Raw genomic sequence first — 21,145 nt, forward strand, 5'->3', positions numbered from 1 at the left:
TATACAAGTGAGGGAAGTCATATCTAGAGTAAAATGGAAGTGAAAATCAAACACATTGCTACTTCTGCAGGACTACTGGGAAGCATTCTCTCATTAATGTGAGAAGTTCTTCTCGTTTTGCTGTAGGGTAAGTGCTTGCTTAAGCAGGCAGGAGGGTTTTCTCTTGTTCCTTGTTATGTGTCAAGATAGTGAAGGAGGTTCTTTTAGGGTCCCAGCTATGTAACAAGTCTCAAATGAATTATTTTAAGTACTTGGGTAATTCTATTGTCATTATGTTTTGTTTAATAAAAACCATTTACCGAGAAGTGCATTATTGCATGTATTTACTAACTCATAAGCAAAACTAATTTGATGATTTCTGTGTATTTATAGTTTATGATAGCTGGAAAAACAAATAGTAGCGCAAAACTGCTTTCTATACTTGGAATGGTTGAGAACTGATTCTGTTTTATTTAAGAATTTTAAGCATCATTAAATCAGTAGGCTAGAGAGGGTGCTGTTTGCCTGAGTGCTTTACTAGCCACTGGAAGGGAGGTGATAAATTTGTATTGAAATATCATTTGAAAACCTAATATACAGAATGAGTTCTTACTGGGTTATGGATGTTCATTGATCTCTTTTCTGACTGTATTTCTTTACTCTGCTGGAGACAGTAAAAGGAGAAAAGGACTGGTGGGAGTGTAGGAACATGAGGGTCAGTATGAGGAGCAGGTTGAGAAAGTGGGAAGAAATCAGACCAGTGAGGGGAAATGCACATATTTATTCACAAATATGTTGGTACAGATAGGAGAGCAAGTGCTGGAGGCCACTGCAGTAAGAGGTGCCTACAAAATTGTCTTGGTTTGAAAAGACAGGTGTCTGCTAAGGAAGGCATGGGCCTCCCCTGAACTGGAAACTGTAAACCCCCTCCCTCTGAATTGTTATAAATTTGAAATTAAGAGGGGTCCTCAGGCAAAGATATGGGAGCAGGAATAACAGCTCTTTATTAGGGAAGAAAATTAAAAAATAAAATAAACAGTGCACTAATACAAAACAACACTGACAAAGTCAGAATACTACTTGACACCCTGTAGTTCAGGGTGTTGGTAGGTTGGTAGGTAGATAGCCACAAGTGGGATTGTGTCTGTAGTCCTCCTGGAGTGTCAGGTGTGGTTCTGCTGGAGCAGGGATCCTGTAGAAGGGTGTAGTCTTCCTCTGAAGATCCAGTTGAAAAAGCAGCTGTTCCTCTGTGAATTCAGTGGAAAGGCTGTTCTGGTGTCCCAAAATCTCAGATTATATCCAGTTAGGAGTGCTTGGCTCCTCCCTCTGGGTGGAGCATCTCACAATGGGATGACATAATTTTTATCAGTCATGCAGTGACATTCAATAGCCCATTAACAGCAGAGGGAGGAGTGATTTGTAGAAGAGATAAAGAAAAACTGCCCAATTAACAGAAGATAACTGCCACACCTCTAACAGATGGCAAATAGAATGCACATTGCCTTGCAATCTGGAACAAAAATAAAGGAGCATACTCACGTAGTGAGGAGGCATTACGAAAAACAGGCAATTCTTTATTCCTTTTTTCTCATTGGTAAAGGTGGGTTTTGCAGCCATGTCTCTGTCCTTGTCAAGTGGTGTGACTGGACCTGAGGAAGAACTGACAAGAGCAAGAGGGCCAAGGAAAACCTTTCCAGCTTCCCTTCCTCCTGCTGCCCTTGTCCGTGCCTGCCCTTACCAATGGGAGTAAAGCTGAAGGGCAAGGCATGTCCATTCATTAGAGGGGATCAACCTTATGTATCAGCAGCAGCATTGTAAGGCTGGTTTCATCAGAGAAATTGCACACTGGCAACTGAGCTGGGCAAGACCAGCCTACAGTAGTCACTGAATCTAAGTACAGACAAGATCACATGTGACAGCCTGTAGAGAAGATTCCCCCAGGCCACTAAAAATGCCATTAACTTGGACATCTCCTTTACAGATGATCTCTGCTGTTAGTGGAGAAACCAATCTTCAAAGACCATGCCTGCCCATAGCATGTGAAAGGCTGCGTGGACCTGCAGTAGGATTGCTTTTGATGCCTTCTACCAATGAAGGGGGAGGCACAGTGCACAGTCTGTGTGCCACTTTTGCTTTCCCTCTGCACTCCTCTCCAGGATGCTGACACTCAGCAAAGCACCCTAAGGGTTACAGGTGTGCATTCAGTGAGCTGTCATTACTGGCTCCAAACTGAGTGAAAATGCTCCTACCCAGGGAATACTCTGCAAAGGAATAGCTCATGCCCTTCTTTGCCCTTCTTTCTTACACCATATTGTCCTGGGGCTGTACAGAACATCACGAGCACACATACACTGCTTTTAGCTCAATGCAGAATCTAATGCTAATTGTCTTGCACTGTATAATCATGAAATGCGGGGAAAACATAGTGTTTCTTGTGTTCAAAATTCAAGTTAGAACTTCAGCCAGCTGAAGCAAGTGACTTCTTTTAGAATGAGCTTGCGATCCTAAAGCAGTCTTACATAACTACATAGAGAATTGGAGTAAACCAAGTAAAGCAAGAAACACAACTCTGAAGAGACATGATATTTGGTGTTTACAACCATTATTCCTGCAATGTAGTTTGGTTCCAAAAAGAAGGGGCTTTGTGAACACAGTTTTTGCAAATAACTGTAAAATCCTTATTTGTTGGCATATTTGGAAGTCAGTTGAAAATTCAGCCTTAAGCAAATTTCTTCATAGCTGTGTAATAAAAAATGTCTGATAGCCTATAGACACGCAATAAAGACACTCAGGCGGAACACTGACCTGCACTGACAGCATTTGTGTTTTTTCTAGTTACTTCTCTGCTTGCCCTGTGATTTAGTATTATGTGGGTGAGATATTTGTACTAGTACACAGGAAACCCTTGAACGTGGAAAATAGTACTTACTAAAATAGATAGCATTCCCAAGGGGGAAACAGCAAAATTACATGAGATTCATAGAAAAAGGAATAACTGAAATTGCCCAATTATTTAAACTGAGGTATTTTTCTATCAATATAATATCTTGCTGAGCTTGTGGAGCATAATTTAGAGTAGGCATTTTGCCTGCAGATCACAAGATAAATATTTTATATGATCTCCCACACTATTAGAATAATAGAAGTAGTGTTATTTAATCCACTCCTGGCAAAGCAGTTGCTTGCCAGAATGCATAAAGCACACAAGGACCTGGTTTTGTTATCATTGAAACTGATTGGTAGAATGATTTATCTAAAGTTTGATTCCTCATTGTGGAAATGGATTTGATTGTGCTTGTGAGACACAATTTAAGGTTGTGTTGAAGCCTCATTAAAAAAAAAAAAAAAAAAAAAAAGTGCTTTTGATGGAAATGTTAACAGTATGAGGATGAAAATAGCTCCTTAAATATAAGCAGGTAAAGCAAGACCCATGTCTGGGTTGGGAGGAGGGCTGAGAGAGACTGCATTTCTGCAAATTGTTTGATTTAGACTTAATAGAAATTGTGACCACAAAAAGTGAATTTGAATACACCTCTTAAAAAGCAGTTGCAAGCAAAGAAACTACAAGCCACAGGAGAGAGCATGCAAGTGCTGCTATATGTTCATAGAGGTCTCAAAAAGTGTTTTGCAAGTCAGTAGGGGTGCAAAAGTTCAAAGTGCAGTAAAGCTTTTCAGAAAAACAACCTTTTCCTTAACAACCTTTGCAGTGTAATTTAATGCCTCTCTTGACGGTCATTGTTTGTATTATTTTTTACTTGCAACAAGTGTTTCAGTTTTGGTATCTGATATGCCCTGACTACAGTCCTTGGCCCTGAGGTGGGTATTTGGGTGTTGCAGGATTTAGGATAGGTTGTCCAAATACTTCTCTATCTTCCTTTTTTACAGAGTGGATGGGAGATGAGTATTGGTTGCTAATCACCACAATTTTGCACACTTGAGCAGGCTTTAGTAACCAGAATGCTAAAATCCCATGGAAAACATTTAAAGCTATGTCCTTTCCCCGAGGTGATTGTGCCTAAAGCTGATATGCATAGGGAATGATGAAAAGATGACCATTGTTTTATGCATTTGTATGTGATATACTGTGTTATTTAGCAGTTCTTCTGTCTGCTTATGCTTTGTTTTTCATGCTTACTGTAGCTTTTATTGATGTGTTTGATAACATGGCATAAGCTGCAAGGCAGAAATGTTTACTCTGTTGGGGTTTTTTTCAACTTTTCAATGTAGATTAAAAAACTTCAGCAGCCCCTGGATGGATAGGCTTAAGCTGAAAATTTACATGTGAGTAACAAATATTATAGTGCAAATGAGCCAGACAGAGAAAAGGAAATTCATAATAAGGGACTGCTCTGGCAGTATTAATCTGCCTCATGTGGATTGTGTGATGAATCATCCCATGTCACCACAAGGACTGCTGCTGCTGCTGCTGCTGAGCTCTGCCAGCAAGTGGGACAATAAAAAGTGCATGGGAGAGGGGAGGGGAGGACACACACAAGAGAAGAGGAAAGGGACAAAAAAAGAACAGCTATTTAAAACTGGATATGTCAAGCCTGGTCAATAGTTCATGTAATATATAATTCAGCCAATTCATTGGGTAAATCATTTCATATGCTCCACGAAATGCAATTTGCTTCCATGGCCAAGCATGATAAAGGTTTCACAGAATTGCAGTTGGCAAAGAGCTCTTCTAGGATGGTTAATTCAGGGCCTGTGAGATTGCTGAGGCATCTTGTCAGAACATTAAATAATCACACAATGTCATGAGGGAATTTCTAATTAAGGGTCCAATTTCTCAAGGGTCTGAGTACCTGTTACAATGTGCCGAGAACCCTTAATTCCCACTGACAAGAGCGGCAGCTTAGGGTGTTCCCAGCAGGCATTTAATAGGATTGTGCCCTTACTTCATTTGGCTGGGATAAGTCCAGGCCAGTCAGGTGAAGCAACAGTAATGAAACAAGACAAGATAATGACACATAGGGTTACATTCCAGCAGGAATATTATTACTTGCAGATGACGAAACATACTCAGGTGTGAAGTCCTTGTGAAATACAGGAAAAGATATAAGGATGCATTCTTAGGGGTTAAATTTGTGCCTTTGAGAAAGATCTGCCTGTATTCATCTCATGCAAAAAGAGCTGTAAAAGGCAACATGAACCCTTTATCACCCCAGACCATGATCTTGTATGAACAAGTGACAGAATTCCCATTCATGATTTGGTTTCCAAGAACTTTAGTGATTTAAACCCCATAAGGATTGTCTCCCTTACAAAAGCAGCTTTTCATCCAGTGCTGGGTAGGGGAAATGTGGGTGCTGAATTTCCCTGAGTGGCAGTCTTGGTGTGACCCAAGAGATAGAACAAAATTTGAGGTGGACAGATGAAGCTTTACCAGTAAGACTTTTCCCTCCTTCTTGTATACCCGCAGTTATATAAAGGAGAAGAATGTTAGATACAGCAGAAGAGAATAAAGATTGAATTTTGGCTTATTCTCAGAGATGAAGGTACAAATAGTATTCTTTTCTTCATCCTGAAGAAGTGTTACAAAAAGGACTAAATGAGTAGGGAGCATGGCATTATGTTAAGCACTTTTGAGAGAGTGAAAAGTTAAAACTAATCTTTGTGTTGTCAGGCTCTTAAGTGAGGAATGATGCATTAAAGAATCTGATTTTATTTGATTTGTTGGGAAACCAGAGCTGCAGTGCTGTTTCTTGAACAGAATTACAGGCTTCATTTAAAGAGAGAGGCAAAGTGCACACATCACTCTGGAGTAGATCAGCATAAGCATTTTCTATATCATGAGTAATGTTTACTGGAAGAAATCAAATTACTGTTACACAGACCATCTGTTTTCTTTGCATGCAATCATGTAAGTGTTTTAGGACAAGCCATCCTTTTTAATCAGTTGTAAATCTCTTATGGCAAGGCACTGTTTTCTGTAATAAAATCTATTTTTATGATAAATGTAAGAGTTTTAAATACTGGTTTCTCCTGCATAAATATAGTGTACATATTGTTCATAACATAAAAAGTAGGGGTGTACAGCATTAGTTATCTGTCAAGAACTTAATTTTAGGGCTTTTTGCATGGCAATTTTCAGATATTTGTTGGATCTGCAACTCATTGGTGTTCAACTATTATAACAAATAAGATAATGAGTAATTCTGTCCATTTATAGCCCAAGAAGTTGATTCCTATCTACATTTAGTAAATGGAGTATAATAGGGTCTCTATTTTGTAGCATGACTCTATGATAAAAGTGATTACTGTGGAAGATGACTGTCTATTGTCTAAATTCTTATCCCTGGAAACACTGAAGAAAAGCAAGGCATGGCTTATTAAAAAATGAGCCTGTGGAATGACATAATGACATTAAGGAGACCAGAATTTATGGTCCAAGAAGGAGTGAACAATAGAGTGTGATATTTACTTCACGTTTAAGGGTAGCTCATTCACAGACGTAATTGTCCCATTCATTTTAGAGGGTGCTGAATTGAGCCTACTATTTTTTTTTATTACTGTCAGCTGACAACTTCCCTGATTCATGTATTGTCTTTGGATGCTCTTGAATTCAGAGGAAGCTGAAGGTCTGCCTCTTTAGCAAAGTCTCCTCTGATTTCAAAAGCAGCTGTGTGATTGCTTTGCCAGAATTGCTCTGTATTGCGTAAAATGACCCTGAAATAAAAGAAAGAAACAAGAACTGTAAGTAACAAAATTGGAAATTCCCTGAGCAGGTTGGCTGTCCTTCTCAATGAGGTTGGCAAGGCTGAATTTCATTTGTTCAGACACTTTCAAATCAATGCTATTTTGTCTGAATAATTAAGCTGCTTACTCAGGCTTGAAAAGTGTATGGTGCTAAATTCTTGCGCTTTTTGGGGTAAACATGAAGAGGCAAAGAGGGAGAAGCAGATGGACCATGCACCTGGAAAAATTGTAGTGCCTACAGTGTGGTACCATCCCATGGTAGTGGAAGTTTTCTGCTCAGGGAAATATCAGACGAAATGAAAATCCCCTACAAGTCCTATTGTGAAGGCTGCACTCAAAATCTCCATGTCCTGTGTATTGCCACTTACTTTCAGTGAAAGGAAAAATGCAGAACAAGGTGAATGGCTTACAAAATCATACAGGTGATAGAGAGTAAAATATAAAATAAAACTAATTAGTAGCAGTCTAATAATTTTACTTGTTTGCAATTTTTGTTGTTCAAATTCAGTATTCTTTCTTTAGGAAAATTATTAAAGATGAGATAAATTTTTACTTTTTACTCCCTCTGGCTTGTCTTCTTATGTTCACCCTTCTTTTATTCACAGGGAAGAAAACTACAGGCAAATTAAATTATGTCATTGAATCACAGCAACTTTTTTGTTAGAATAGACTTCTGGAGGGCTCTGGAGGCTATCAACAATGTCGTAGTCTAAGCAAGAAAAAATGAGATAACATCACTCACAGCCTTGTTCTGCTGAATTTGGAGTACCTACAAGGCTGGAGATTTGCCAGCTTCTCCCAAAAACCTATTTCTCAGACTTCCTTTTGTTCCCCTACAAGCTCATCTGGTTGTTTCTCATGTTGCTCACCAGTTTCAAATCCAGCTGAGGTCTGACTTCCCCAGTTTCATCCAAGCAATCCAGAACAAGGAAGTTCTGCATTGCTCCCAAGTACCCTCCCAACCTCTCCATCCTGTGCTGTCCATCTGCTGTGCCTGCATGACTTCCCACATGGCAACCTGGGAGGTCTCAGTGCACTGGGGGAGCTGTTTTCAGCAAGCATCTTCCTCTTCTGGGCCCCTTTTGCTGTCTTGGGTTTCAGGAGACACATTTCAGATGGAGCTGTCAAAAAAGTTGATGCAAGTATTTGTTTTATATTTTTCATGTCATTCTTCCTATTCCCATCTTCATACTCCCAAATCTTTTTCAGCAAGAAATATAGAGTTAGGTGAAAGATATAAAATCTATTTCCACAAAGGATTTTTTTTAGCATGATTTTTCATTTGCATGTAAGTAAAATTACTACATTATTTTGATTTTTTTTTTTAAATCTTCTGATTTTTGTTGGGGGTTTTTTGCCCAGAACTTTGGAACAGTTACTACATGAGTTCTTTAGTAGCTTCAGTGGAATAGACACTATATTTTCCAGCTGTATGGTCTGTTTTTATCCAAGAAAGATATTTTGATGTATTTACAATTGTCAAAGAAGACACTGTCAAAGAAGACACTGGATCTGAGAACAGTAAATGTTAACACTACTGCTTGCAAATTATCACATTTTTATTATCAAGAAACAATTCAGCAAAATTACTTAATTTGCTTAGTGGTAAAGGCTGTGGTAAACTATGAATTACTGTTGTCATAGCTACACTGTATTTTGATACAGTACATTTGTTCATTGAAATGATAATAAAATAATTTGCTCTGTAGCAACTATGATGCATATCTTAAATTACAATGAATTACTTATTGTAATGAATATCTTAAAACATAAATACAGAGCTCCTGACTCCTTTTTAAGTGCAGTAAGTAGAGAATACTGCTGTTTATTTTAGGAATTTCCTGTGTCTGCAGTGCTGATTACACTGAAGTGGGAATCAATGACAATGTGCCATATAGGAGACTTTATTTATAGTAGCTTTACAACTGATCTAAAGTGAGACGATAGATTTTGATACCTATGACCTTTAATAGAAAACTCTCTGAAGAGAAGTTTATAATTTTACCTCCCAAGTAACCCCTAGTGGAAGTCCTTTGTATTTTAGACTTTGTGAGGCAATTAAATAATAATCTATTCTTGGTTTCTTTCTCCCTCAGTTACTTCTGTATCTTGGCTACTCAGTCAGCAAAACAGAAAAATTATTCAGGGGAGCTCTACAAAGCTAGACATTTTCCCATTTCTGCTTTTTATATTGTTCTTAAGCGCAGTATGTTTGGGGTTTCCATGTTTGCTTTTCTCTCCTTGACCTGTTGAGGTCTAGCAGTTGTAGAGAATATGATCTGTGCTTGTGTTCCAAAGGCTCCTCTTCCACCTCTTTACCAGATGTATTTTTGAAGGACACAGAGCAGGAAAGTGACATAAATGGTGACCATATTTGGCTTTGAACTGGTGTCCCTCAGCTCATTTGGTGGTACAGGGAGGAAAAGAGGGAAACAGAAATGCTTGGTCACAGTTTTGAAATATATTTAGGTCTGAGCAGTTCATCCTTGAAGAGGAAAAGTCTATAGGTATTAAAAAAAAAAACATAACACCAGTGAATAATCTTCATTCTGGACATTCTGGAGTGAAAAACAGTAAAAAAAAAAAAAAAACAGCTTAGAGAAGTTACAGGGAAGAATATGTGTAGAATGGTGAGACTGAATTAATATTTTAGAACAGATCACTGTAGTATCTGAACAGTGAGAGAGAAATGAAAAGTAAATGCATCTAAGTAAATGCCTCTATTTGAAATGTGATCTCTTAACCAGTAGAACTCAATCCCTGAAAACTCTCCTCACACATATAATTTTTCTACAACTAAATAAGGCAGTGTAAAAAATTCTGGCTCTTACTAAACCTGGAGTAATTCCTCCAGGCTGCTTATTTTTAAATCAACTCTTGGGGTTTTTATTCCTCAGTATTGGTTACTATTGAAGGCAGGAAGTAAGAATTACCTGAATTATGGAAATTATTGTTCCAGTGCCTTCATATGCCACATTTAGTCTCTTTATCCTCTCTGTTACAGGTAACTATCTTACACCCTGAGCAAGAAGAGTAAATTCACTTGGCTGTCCCATATCTCTAAGGAACCTGATGCATGAGTGGACTAGAGAAGAGACAGAGAGAAAAACTCCAAAGACCTACAGATTATCTGGCTGGCAGGGTGAGTAAATGTCCTGTCATCTAAGCCATGTGTTGTCAGGTACACAATGAGTGAGCCTGCTTTCAGCATTGCCTCAGGAATTATTTATCCAGTAATTGTTGGGAAAAAGAGGATCAAAATGTGTTGTGTTTCCAGGACTCTGACATTGGTGCCTCACATACATTCAGGAGTACTAAGTGAAACACCTCCTACATTTTCAGTTTAAGCACTGAATGTGGATTTAATAGGCAGGGAGTTCTATATAGGGAGGAGGGGGTTAATGTGTGCTGTGCTGTTAAAGCCATTTTCAAATGTCGTAGGTGAAAGAAAAATATCTATTACTGAATCAATCCAAACTCCTCATGATTCAAAAAGAGGTTCAAAAAAGGAAAGAAAGGAAGAAAACTAATTTTCCCAATGCTGACTGTACTTAGATTGCTATGGATGTGTGTCTGTGTTCCCTGCTTTTCATAAGCAAATTTTTCTTGTTTACAAAACAAAATAATAATTAAAAAATTACTTAGCTGAGAAGCAAACATGCAGTAGTCTTATGTAATAGTCAGAACCTGATTAAATTATCCCCTTTTCTTTCTGGCTTTGCCTGTTCCAAAAGGTGGTAGAAGCAGAGACTTCTAGCAGGTAGCAGATTCTGGAGCATTTCCTCCAGTCCACAGCATTGAGTCAAGGGTTCTGTCAAGTACCAACAACCAATTTAAGGGAATCAAGAGCCACAGGTACAGAGGATGACTTATTTTTCAAAAGGATGACGCAAATAGAAACAGACAAACACGGAAGAAAAGATGACCTGAAGATTACCTCAGAGCTCTGTCTGGTGGTTTTTGTCTCCACAAAAGACAATAAAAATGTTGTCCTCCTCCATTGCAGCAGCTGATGCTTCCCCACTGTATTTGCTCCTGCACATTTCTGCACCCTGAACACTGGCCAGGCCCCATGTGCTCTGGTCCCCTCTGCTGGGGTGAAAAGCATGAGTACAGCAAACCCATCTTCCCTGCAACCCAGGCCCAGTCTAAATTTGTTCTTAGAAAGGAAAAAAAGCAGCTGAACTACAGTTTTTCTGTGTGAAGATCCACCCTGGCTAGGAACCATAAGACAGTTTACCAAAGCCTACAACACGATAAAACAAAATAAAAGGCACTCCAGGGCTTTTCCTTCAACTCTGACTGCTCTCTTATAGGGGAAGCAAAACCTAGCAGTACAACAGTGCCTTTACAATTCGTATTAGGAGATGTGTTCAGTATATTGGACTGTTTTTCTTAGCATGTAAGCAATATTCTGACTTTGGTGAAAGTCTGCACTTTCTGACTCCACATTCTTTGAGGGCATCTGTCTAAATGCAAAGGTTGTCTGGACTTTGCCTTATGTTCCAGTTAGAAGAAGGAGAATTTTGCTATTTGTGCTTTTTGTTGTGCTTTGGGTTCCCTTGTTTTTAGTAAGTACTCATCTGGGTGTGCTGGAAGATGACTTTGGTGGGCAGAATTTTTACAGAAATCAGGAAATTCCCTTGGCCATTCTGAACCCGACAGCAACAACCAACCCTACTCTCTGTTTCTGGGTTCTGAAATCCATAGGAAAAGGTGTTCAGATGCTGGTGATATACTTTTCTGCTCTAGCAGCTGCTTCTTGCCTCCTTGCGGAAAAGGCAGTGGAGCAGATACGGCCTGGGGGCACAGGTTTGTCCACACTTCACAAATAACAGTGTCATCTTCCACAATGTTATTACACTCTTGTTTTAATACAGCATCTTACTTTTTAAGTAACCACTCATTTGCCCCTTAATTTTCTACTTTATTTTATATGGTATCTGTGCAATAGAGATGGTTTTGATGTGTTTTGGCACATTGATGTCACTTAGTGAGGGCTAGTTTAACTGAGAGTAATAAAGGTGTTCAGTAAAATATCAGCAGAGCTGAAGAGTAAAGTTAATATATATTTTTAGTCTTTAAACCATTTCTATTTGTATTGCTTTTGCAGTTTACACATAAAATCAGTCTCAAATTCAAATCTTGTTGAAGCTTCATGAACATTACTTCAAGAAAATAAGACGTTGGCAAATGATTAAGTGTGTAATTAGAGGTTTCACATTTAATCTTGTCACTGTACTCATTTATGGTTTATTATTTTGTCTAAGTAATGCACTTCTTTTCTAGTAGTTTTTCTTCCCTTCATTGTTGTTAGTGTCTGTATTATTACAGTAAGGAAATTTGTCACAAGGACAATACTTTTGTTCTCAGCTGCAAGATACAGAGGAGAGTTAAATCAAAGCATAGAAGATGCAATACACTTCCCACTGCAGTTGGTGGGAGAATTGTGACATGTTTACATTGTTGGGCCAGCAATGCTTTAGTGGTGAGAACAAAGGGCAGGATGTAGCCTCTGTGCTTCTCTGCTGTCATATTTAGGGCTGAAACAGGTGTCTTCAGTAGCCAGTCCCAGGAAGGCTCAATAAAGACATGGAGCTGGGACACACAATCTCCCTCTGTAGTGCATGCCACAATTGGGTGGAAACCTGCAAACGCAGCAGAAACAGCCTTGAAATAGCCCTTAGCAAAGGCTGACCAGAGTCCAGTGCCTACAGGCTGTGGAGTCCAGGCCATTCTCCAGAGGTAGGTCCCCATAGCAGGATTTTTTTAAAAGGACTCATCAGGATTTGTGCTCACCACAGCTGCCCAGCAGAGATGTGGGACCTTGTGGCTTGTGTGAAACTGATGGCTCTTCCCTCCCTTTCCAAGTTGCCCAGCCACTGGGCTGTGCTATCTCTCTCTTTTTTTCCAGCTGCATGAAATTTGCAACTTCAGTCTCCCAGCCACTGGGCTGTGCTATCCTCTCTCTCTTTTTTTCCAGCTGCATGAAATTTGCAACTTCAGTCTGGCAGGGCTGTAGTATGGCTAGTAAAACAGTCCCAGACCCTCTTTTCTAAAATAGCTTGTACTTCTGCTGGAAAGGCAGTGTCCACATTGCCTGAAAGTGGGAAGAGCCTGGAAATGGGATACCTCACACTCAAGTGAGTGTTCCAAGTTATGTAGTACAGGATATTACTTCTTCCTGCTGCACCATAGAAAATAAGCCAGATCTGAGATTTTGGGACTTAGGTGTTGTTTCAGGCACAGAAGGGCTCTCGAACTTGGAACATCTTGTTGCTGATGTGGAGTTTTTTGTGGGACTTCAAAGATAGAGTGAGAATTGAATTTTTTGGTGGCAGTTTTCATATGTTGACGTGTAAATTTTTATGTGCTCCTAACTTCCTCTTGATCAAGGACTCACTTAAAAAAATAAGATTTATTCTCTTACCAACATATGGTACTAAGAGTCTCGTTTTACAGTAAGTGTCACCTAAGTGTTGTTTCCAGACTATTGCAGGATGAAATAGCTTAGATTTTATTTCAGGTTGGGAGTTTGAGTTCACATTCATGTTAACTTCACCTAGTACTGTTAATATGAGCAGGAAAAATACGTTGTCATCTTCACAGTTTTAACCTAACTATGACTTATAGAGGCACTTCACACCAACATTTAACACAGTTTAATTGTGTATTTTATATTCTCCTTACCATTGTGTGATATTTTTTGTGTTTCTTCATATTCTTTGTCTCATTGAAAACACTGGGGCCATTTATTTTTATCCTCTGCAATAATTACAGTAGAAACTTCCAAGAGATCTTTACAAAATTGTGGCAGAATAAAAAGTGTAGAAATTATGTTTCTTGAGAAATGGTTATGTAAAAAAGGACTTATGTTTTGTCTTTTGTCTGTAATATGTCTCTTTGTCTTTTGAGCAAGTTTTTCATTGTTGTAATAGTTTTCAGCTATTACTGTTTCTTTTTCATTGCTGTTTGCTTACTCAGGAGTTTTTTTTGTTAGGTTTTCATTTTGGTTTTGGTTTGTTTTGGGTTAGGTTTTGGGTTTTGTTTGTTTGGGTGGTTGGTTTGGTTTTGTATTTTGTTTTTCAGGTAGGTAACCTGTGAGAAAATTATGTTCCAGGAACTTATAAGAAACCATAACTCCAATACTACCTTTCTTAATATTTTTTGAGGCTGATATTGATGTCTTTTGAGCAGATGTGTGTTTGCTTTAGGAAAGGAGATGTTCACATTAAACTTGTGATTTTTTTTTTTCCTGAGTTATAATAGCTAGTTTAAGATCTGGCAATCCACATGAGATGTTCCTGTTGCTCTACTCAATCACCAGACCTTTAACTGGCTGTCTGGCATTTTTCCCTGCTATTGCAGTCCCCATTTGAATCAGAGGTCATTCAAAATTTCACGACAGCTTTCTTCATATCTGACGAACTTAATTAGTGATTGGTTATTGCCTCTTCAGAATAATCATTAAATACATGCAATAAATCCAGGCCTACAGAAGTATTGTGTTGTATGATCTTGTGCTGACGATACAAAACTGGAGGGCATGACAGATACACCTGAAGGCTGAGTTGCCATTCAGCAGGACCATCAAAGGCTGGAGACTTGAGCAGAGGGAAACCTGATGAGGTTTAACAAGGGCCAGTGCAGGGTCCTGCACCTGGGGAGGAAAAACCCCAAATCCCAGCACAGGCTGGGGTGTGACCCACTGGAGAGCAGCTCTGCAGAGAAGGACCTGGGAGTCTTGCTGGATGACAAGATGGCCACGAGCCAGCAGTGCCCTTGCGGCCAGGAGGGCCAGTGGGATCCTGGGGTTCTTCAGGAAGAGTGTGGCCAGCAGGTCAAGAGAGGTGATCCTGCCCCTCTACTTGGCTCTAGTGAGGCACATCTGGAGTGCTGTGTATGGTTCTGGGCTCCTCAGCACAAGACAAAGAGGTGATGGAGAGGCTCCAGCAGAGACCACAAAGATGATTTGGAGTCTGGAACATCTCTCTTACGAGGTGAGGCTGAGGGAGCTGGGGATGTTTAGTCTAGAAAAGAAAGGATTGGGAGAGGATGTCATGAGTGCCTATAAGTATCTTCAAGGTGGGTGTCAAGAGAATGATGCCAGCCTCTTTTCAGTGATTCCCAGTGGTAGGATGAGGAGCCATGGCCATAAATAAAATCACAAGAAGATCCACCTCAACGTGAGAAAGAGCTTTACATTGAGGATAAACAAGCCCAGGGAACAGACTGCTCATGGAAGTTGTGAAGTTTCCTTTTCTAGTGACGTTCCAAACCCACCTGAATGCATTCCTGTGTAACCTGATTTAGGTGATTCTGCCTTGGCAGGGGGATTGGACTGGATGATCTCCAAAGGTCCCTTCCAACTTTAACAGTTCTGTGATTCTGTGATTCACATCTTGCTGGTATTTAAAGTCTCCTGATGTAACTCATTTTATGGGCACAAATAAATAAGTGTGGTATCAGCTACCCCTTATGATGCTTGAGATTTCTAGTCTTGTGCTGTGAAGCAGAGGTAGAAGTCACCCCACAGCAAGGTGGATGGTCCTGGTGGCTTCAGTGGGTTTTTACCTTTGCATGAGTCACAGTTTAAAGATTTCAGGACTTGTCTTCCTTACGAGAAGCTTCCAGAAAAGCACTGCTATAGGCTGCCACCCATAATATTTAGCTCTGTGCTTAGGAGTGAATGATTTCTATTTTGGAGCCCTCATATACATGCATATTTTGACAATACTGGTGTTTTTTTTCATTTTTTAGACAAATTCCTGCTTTTCACAGTGGATTTAACAGCTCTTGCTTACTCTGAGCCACAGAAATCTAGTGTGCAAATTCATTTGAGCTTGAGGATTACTACCCTTTTAGTGTTTGTGATCAAAAGTGTTAGCAAGACCCTTGTGGCAAACTCCTTACTGGAATGAAAAAGCACGGGCTATTTGAACTCAACTGGTTGAGCCATTCCAATATACAGCAGAAAAGAAATTGGGCTCTGGTCCTTATACCAGTGGAATGTACTGGAGTTTTTACATACAGTACTAGCATATAAAAGAGTACAAAATTTGAAGACAGAGTATATTTTCTGCTGTCTGCCTGACTCAGAATCACAGAATCATTAATGTTGGAAAAGACATTTGAGGTGATTAAATCCAACCATTAACCCAGCACTGTCAAGTCCACCACTAAACCATGTCCCTCAGTGCCATAGCTACATAGTCTTTTAAATACCTACAGGGATGGTGACTTCCCTGGGCAACTTACACCAGTGTTTTCAGTGAAAAAAATGTTCTTAGTATGCCATGTTAACTTCCTCTGCCATACTCTGTAGTGCTTGGGTGGTCTATAACAGAACCTCACCAGGATATCTGCCCTGTTGGCCTTCCCTCTAAACACTTATAAACATTCAACCCATCATAAAGCTCTAGAGTCGAAATATTTCCTATCATACAGGACTACTACCTCTCCTTCCTTGCTTATCCCTTCTTAGGATTTTATAACCATTTTGTTTGGACTCCCTAGATGCTACATATGTATACATATGTATATATGTATATACGTATACGTATGTACATATACATATACATATGTATATATGTATATGTGTATATACATATACATATACATACTCCCTAGATGTTACATATACCCTATTTAGACTTCAGAGCTAGAACAGATATTTTCATTGGCTAGGAAATAATGTGTGAAGTTTGAGGCCTGTAATGTAGACGCAAAAAATTACAGCTGAGATCCCTGAAAATGAAAGTTCAAAACAAACTTTGCAGCTCAGATTGAAGTCCTGTTTAGGTGAAATGGTCCTTTTTTATTCTCACTGTACATAGTTTTGCATTTTTAGCATGGAAGTGTTATGTTATATTACAGCCATTCCTTCAGAAAACTGGCAAAAACTGCTTTCTCTAGGTCACGAGGAAAAATAGCCACAAGGAAAATGGTGCTTGTTGTCTAAAATGCATATATTCTGCTGTGTGTTGCTGAGTAGCAGGGGGCAAGCAGTTAGGAAGAGCTGATTCACTGAGATGTTTATGTAGAGGAGAGTTGGCACTGTGAAGTGAATTAATGTGAAAATTTTTATTGCTTACTTGTTTCCAGGCTGGATTTCTTCATCACAAGAACCTCAAGGCACAAAAGCCTCAGGGCCCAAAGCAGACACTTTTTCTGAGAGAGGATCATCAATTTTTTGATCACTGAGTTCCTTAGGAACTTTGATAGGCTTCACATAAAGCTTCTGGATGAAGCAGAGCATTTGCAATTTGACTGGATAGGCAGAGACACTCAGGGAGCTGGGCTGCTGTCCTACACCTCTGACATGGCATCAGGCATGATGAAATATTCCCAGGGTGAAATATGCACAGCTGGCTTCTGCCATTTCAAGCACAAGACAACAATGCAAAAAACCTGAAGCTGTCCCTCTAGTTCACTCCTGTTCTACTCTTCTGTACCCAGATGATATAATTATTATACATATGTAATAAATATATAGCATATACTTGCTACAAAGGAATAAAATGCCATTTCCAAGAGCTGCTATAGTCAGACTGTCCTGGAATTCATAGCATGGACCATTTTTTTTTGTGTAGTATTGTAACACACCAAGGCTGAGAACTTTTAGCAGAATGAGATGCACTCAGAGAACAAAATAAGTGATGTTAACTTTAATGGTTGTGTGAAGTACATTGAATCTCATGTCCAGATTTTCAATAAAAACACTATTAAAAGTATTGTAAACACTTCATAAACATTATTGAGTTAATCTGGACTTAGGGAGGAAGCCCAAGTGTATTGGAACTTACCAAAAGGTCACAGACCTTTTGATGTAAAAGAAAGGCAAGATTTCTCCTTCTAACCACCTAGTCCATAAAAGAGAAAACTAAATTTATTTCCCACAAACCAGTAACAGCTATTTCTTCTTGCATACCTCCCACTGCATCTACTTTGATGAAATAATTGCACTCACTCTTGCTAAAATATTAGCATGAAATAATTAATATATGCATTTAAAGCAGTATGTGCGTGAGCTTTGTAGTTAATACTGTGTTAAGGTGGAAAATGTGATTTCATTCACTGTTTTTGGCAGCCCAGTATTGTGCATGGAACTGACGTTTATTAAGTTGCTCTTCCAGTTGTGAGCAACAAAAATGCTTCTGCTTTGCAAGACATATAGTAAACTTGGGGTACCATTATTTAGTATCTTTTGAAGATTGACAGCAAGGTAGCAATTTCTCTATGATATTTTTAAGTTTTAGTATATATAATAATGTGGTTTTTTAATGTGTGCAAACTGAGACTCAAAAGGATGGCAGCTTTTTTTGTGAGACTCATTCCTTTTTTCCCATTAGATGTTTTTTTTGGAGTATGAGGTGGGAAGTAGGTAGGGTAAATGGAAGTCCCTATAGAATTTTTGAGGCTGAATGAAAGAAAAACAATTCTGGTGAACTTCATAGGAGAATGACTGGTTTTCTCACCGTGTGATTGCCTCCGCTAATTGTATATAAGAGGCAGTAAAATTATCGACAAGCAAAAGTAATCATTTGGAGCAATAAAGATTGGAGGTTAATGAAAATGAGAAGCAACTTAAGTAAATGAGGAAAGCCAGTGGGAAAGGCCAGAGTGACTGAAGCAATATTCAAGTGAAAAAAATTAATTTGGGACATGCGAAGAAAGAAAATTAGTATGATGGGACTGATGATACTTTTTTTCCCACAATCTGGCATTTGTTCACACAATTGGCATTTATTCACTCTTTTGTCTTTATGCACATAAACAAGCCTCCCACCAGCCTGTGTCTCAGTGTATCTGACTCCACTTAATACATTAAATTTTTCTCCATGCTTACCAAAACTTTTTGAGAAAAATACTCTAAATTGAAACCCAAAGTAACTTAAATAGTTTTTTTGTTAAAATGGACAGCTCCTTAAATAAGCGAATGAAATATTAAATATATATCTTCTGTGTTCCCTAGCCTCTTGGCTTTCTTTTTCCTCAAGCAACTCAGGACTAACCTGGGAGATCTTACTGACTTTAAATGCATTAAATATATTGATCTTCAGAAAGCTTTGGCGCCAGGCTGTCTGTAGCCTGTGTCATACTGTCAGAAAGGAAATGCTCCTGATTTTGTCTACAGAAAAAAAACAGAATGAAAAACATTATCCTAGGTTCAGATTACTGTGAGAGCTGGCGAGGCCAGGGAAATTGGCAGCAGCATTAGGAAATAGCAGTAGTATTGCAATTAGGGGGGAATAACTTGGCTAAAAGCAGAAATTATTCTTTTTAGCATCTCAGAAAACACTGAATGTGTGATTTTTGAAAAATCATTTGTTCAGAAATAACCTATGTATTCACTATATACCTACTCGCCAGGCTCAGCAACATTTTGGAGGGGATACTTTCCATATCCTTTCCTATTTATAACATCATATTCTGTCTCCATAATGAGACTCACTTGCTGTCAGTACAGACTTTGAGTTCTGGACTAGTTTCAAGCTGTGAGTGGATCATATAAAGCCACTCTATTTATCTTTTCTGTTTTGGTAAGTTGCTTGGGTTCAGTGATTTGCCCCCATGAGCCTCTTAGTGAGAGGTTAGTTATCCAAACACACTCCCCTTGCAATTACAACTAACACAAACTGTCCACCACCATCTTCTCACAGGAACACTGAGTCAAGGCTTCAGCTGCAACACGGGTTGAATCATTGTTGCTTTCTGTCATAGAGTTTAGCTAAAAGTAATGTGACTTTCTGCTGCTTCTCTTCCCCAGCTAGCTGATGTTGAGAGTGAGGGGCGGCAGTTTTCCCCCTGGAGCTCCTTGAATCCCAGTTGTCAGTTGTTTTGGTGCAGTATAAAACACAGGCAGCGCACACGGGTCCCAGGGAAACTTTATTTGATGGTGTTTCTTCCCCTCTTTCTTCCTGGGCCCCCACTAAGGGGCCGACAAAGACTTATTCTCAGGGGAAAGGCAGGGGCAGACCCAACTTCCAACAAATCAGGAGAGTTGGGATTAAAAACCCAGGCGGGGAATAGCAGGAGCGAACCAATAAACTTCCAAGGAAGAAAAACAGTTTTAGGAAATGGGTAAAGTTTGGAGAAATAGAAACTAGAAACTAGCTGACGACATTTCTGGGAAAAGGGTGGAGACAAAAGAAAAAACCAGCACCAAGGAAAACTACTAAATCACAAATCAAACCATAGACCTATTGATAAAACAAAAAGCACGATACAACAACTTTCTTTGGTCAGTGAAATCAATCTGGGTTCACCCAAAATTGTTCAAGTATGTGACTGCTGTCCTGAGTCACTTCCTACTCCATTGAATAATGACTTTTCCCATCAGCAATTGCCTGAAGAAAGTTGTCCTTTAGTCAAACTTAAACGGGAGCTCTAAACACCTTTAGCTGCACTGCACAAACACATCCCCTTGCTGGTGTTATCCACCTCCTTAACACCACACAAAACTCCCGTTCCCACCAGCAGCCACCCACAATTCCCTGATCCCACCACACTCCTGTCCTCCCTGCCAAATTATAGCTGAGCTCTTTCTGTATTTTGCCATACAGAAGAACATCTTCTACCCCTGTTGCCAGCAACCCTTGCATGTGCATCTCCCTGTGTGGGTTTCATGCAGCCACAGGCGCCTCCAGTCCTTGCCTCTTCCCTCCCGAACATAGTCTAGACCAGTGCAGGGAGTACCAAGAGGAGAGGCAGTGGTATGGCACCCCTCTCCTGAATTAAGTACATTGGATCTGAAGGTTAGGCATGCTTCTAGGTAGGTTTGAGGTTTGTGGGGTTTAAAAAAAAAAAAAAATTGCTGTATGAACATTTATCCTTTTTTTTTTTTTCTGAAACATTTTTGTATTACTACTCTTATACTAGTCCAGACCACAGTGCAGAGATTGCAGCTGTTTTATATTTTTATTTTACTTAGGTAACATATACTCTTATATAGTATATAGTGTTGCCTGGAAAATTTCCTTAGGGATCCATTTTTCTGAATGTCAGTGCCACCTTCACAGGTGCTGCTGCTTTTCTTTCATTAATTCTGATACTTGATTATCCTTCCAGAGAAGAACCTTCCTGTATGGCCCAGGTGAAATGTCTCTTCTCATTACAGCCAGTTCTTAGCTGGTGCCTAACAGGCAGCATTGGGATTTTTTATGCTGCGGAGCTCTGCTCAAGTGAGACAAGCAAGCTCTTCTGGTAAGGTAAACCTGCATTGCAAATGAAAGTAGTGTGTGTTTCCTAGATTATATCTGATTGTTAGTTATGGTAAACATATATGTGTGTGTGTGTGTATGTGTATATATATATATATACACATACACGCACACACACACACATTTAAATGATTTTTTGTGGTGTGGCTGTATAGCATTCCTTCTGTGCTAAATGAAGGAAGAAGGATTGGAAGCTGTCTTTTTCATTTTTTTTCTATTAGGACAGAGGTGATTTAATTACA

At 39.3% G+C, this 21,145-nt stretch overlaps 1 long non-coding RNA gene across 1 annotated transcript in view; it reads left to right on the forward strand.

Moving 5' to 3' along the window:
* Positions 1-21,145, forward strand: part of LOC121337802 — a 327,956-nt gene that overhangs the window by 95,619 nt on the left and 211,192 nt on the right. Inside the window, exon 2 of the long non-coding RNA XR_005952946.1 lies at positions 9,686-9,823. This is a non-coding gene — a long non-coding RNA (uncharacterized LOC121337802). The remainder of the gene's footprint in view (positions 1-9,685; positions 9,824-21,145) is intronic.

Source organism: Onychostruthus taczanowskii, unplaced genomic scaffold, assembly GCF_017590055.1.
Source record: "Onychostruthus taczanowskii isolate IOZ18803 unplaced genomic scaffold, ASM1759005v1 scaffold29, whole genome shotgun sequence".
In the NCBI taxonomy this organism is placed as follows: domain Eukaryota; kingdom Metazoa; phylum Chordata; class Aves; order Passeriformes; family Passeridae; genus Onychostruthus; species Onychostruthus taczanowskii.